The following is a 2275-nucleotide window of genomic DNA, read 5'->3' as shown; positions in this document are numbered from 1 at the left end:
AATATGGTGTGAAAGTTAATGTTAATGTGAAAGGCAACTATTATAATGTGAGATTTGTTTAAAGTATCTAATGATTATGCAAAATTTTCTAAAACTTCTTATAAGGAAATCAGAAATAAACTATTTTTCCAAGGGAAAGCTAGAAACTGCGGGTCCCCTGCATGAATCATCCCTTGTAGCTCTGCTAACCAAGGGGGGCATTGATTGTCGCTCTGCTAAACAATGAACTTTTCATGCATAAGGCTTCTTGCAATTCTGGTTCTTGGCAGGATGGCGTTCGTCATATATATATATATATATCTTTCTCTAGTCAAGTTCTGATCATCAAGCCATAGAAGCTAGTTCAAGTGGGTACAAACTCTACAAGTTTGGGCATTCTTGTGTGTCTCCCTTCACTTCATATCAGCTGGATGCTTCACTCTCAGCTCTGGCCCTCCATGGCTATGTCCTTGTTCATGGACTCAGGAGTCCCCAGGTCTCACCACACTTCAGACCAACCATCTCTTCCTCTTGTCCCTCTCACCTCCAGGTCAAAAGGCGTCTACAGAACGTGGTCAAACTCAGCCCATATCTTTATTGCTGCCTTTTCCCTCTTCTACTCACCAGTATACCAATGTGGTCACCAGCAAGCATAGATGCCTGCTTATATGTTCTCTTTGAGTTTCAGTCCTGAAGGGGGGTTTGTCCTGAAGGGACTTGATTGCTTGACTTGATGTCTCCCCGGTGAACACTTGTTTGTTCTTATAGTAGCCAATCAGATTGCCATTTTTGTTTTGGATTTTCCTGCTTGTCTTCCTTTCAAGAAGTATTTTCTGTTCATCTAGCTGTTCCAGGCTGGTCTGCTTGTCCTTCCAACTGTGAATGTCCCACCTCAGAATATTCTGGATGGGACTCAGGATTCCACGAAAAGTCTTATAAAGTAAAAAGGCTCTGCAGGCAACTCATTTTACTGGGCAAGCTCTAGAACCCCTTTTAGGCATGGAAATTATTAAAAAAAACACATTTTTTTAAATGAACTGTTTCTTAAGAATAATATTCATGTAGTGCTGCTGAAAATAAAATAAAATAAAAAAGTCAACCATCATCTGGAAAATTTATGCTTACAATTTTCTGGAATTCTTGAGGGCTAGTATTGAAACACTGTCATAAAGAAGGTTTAGCAATCAAGATGCTTACTGAAGAGCTGGAGCCTAACTTTCAGATTAAATTCAAAGGACTGATATCCAAGGGTATTGTGATCTTGTATGACAATACACATCCACACACCTCTGCCCACACTGCTGACACTCTGCAAATGCTTCTATTTGAGTTGTTAAAGAATCCTCTCTATGGTCCTGATCTTGCTCCATCAGACTTTCACCTGTTTGGTTTCCTGAAAGCAGCCCTTCAAGGATGAAGATTCACCTCTGATGAAGAAGTGAAGACAGTAGTGACTTCATGGCTGGAAACTCAGCCTAAAACATTTTAAAATAAGGGAATAGAAAAGCTTGTTGACATGTAGTTAAAGTGTATTGAAAAGCAAGGAGATTATTTTGAAAAATGGTTTATTTATGTCTTCTAAAAACTGATCAAAATAAATTCTATCGTCAGAGTGTGGATAATTTTTGACTAATCTTTGTATAAAACAGAATATATATAATAAAATATATATAGAAGAACATATGTAAACAGACTATGTCAATTTAATATTTCTTATATTTTCCTCAAAGGCGTAATTATGAATGTGTTTAAAGTCTGCCAACTTTTGTTAGTGGCTTTTTCAGACAGAATAAACCATATCTATGCTTTGTTTTCCTGCAAGATCGGTGGTTCAAGCTCACCAGCTGCTCTTTGGAAAGCCTATACAGGGTCACTATGGGTCAGAACCAACTCAACAGCACTTAACAATAACAACAATGCTTTGTTTTCCCTTTCTCTAGTATAATGTACATAAATTGAGTCTTGTACACAATTTATTTACCTGACTAATTTATAAGTGCTTTTTGAGGTAATTTGCTCTTTATGATTGTCAACATTACCACCTAAAATCTGTGAAAATCAAGATAGAACCAGATTCATATTATTATATACATATCAGATGCTAAGGTATGAATTGAAATGACAGAGAAATTTTTAATGAAAATAAATGCAATTCTTCTTATTCCATTTTTGCAGTCAGCTTCATTATGTTCAACACAAGGAGAAGTATAATCAAAAACAAAAGAACTGAAACATCTGGACAGCCTCAGTGTGATTTGGTACTCAATAAGTAAAAGGAGTGCTGGAAATTGAAGTT

The sequence above is a fragment of the Chrysochloris asiatica genome, unplaced genomic scaffold, assembly GCF_000296735.1.
Source record: "Chrysochloris asiatica unplaced genomic scaffold, ChrAsi1.0 scaffold00059, whole genome shotgun sequence".
NCBI classification, from domain to species: domain Eukaryota; kingdom Metazoa; phylum Chordata; class Mammalia; order Afrosoricida; family Chrysochloridae; genus Chrysochloris; species Chrysochloris asiatica.
Note: the sequence above shows the minus strand (reverse complement) of the source record.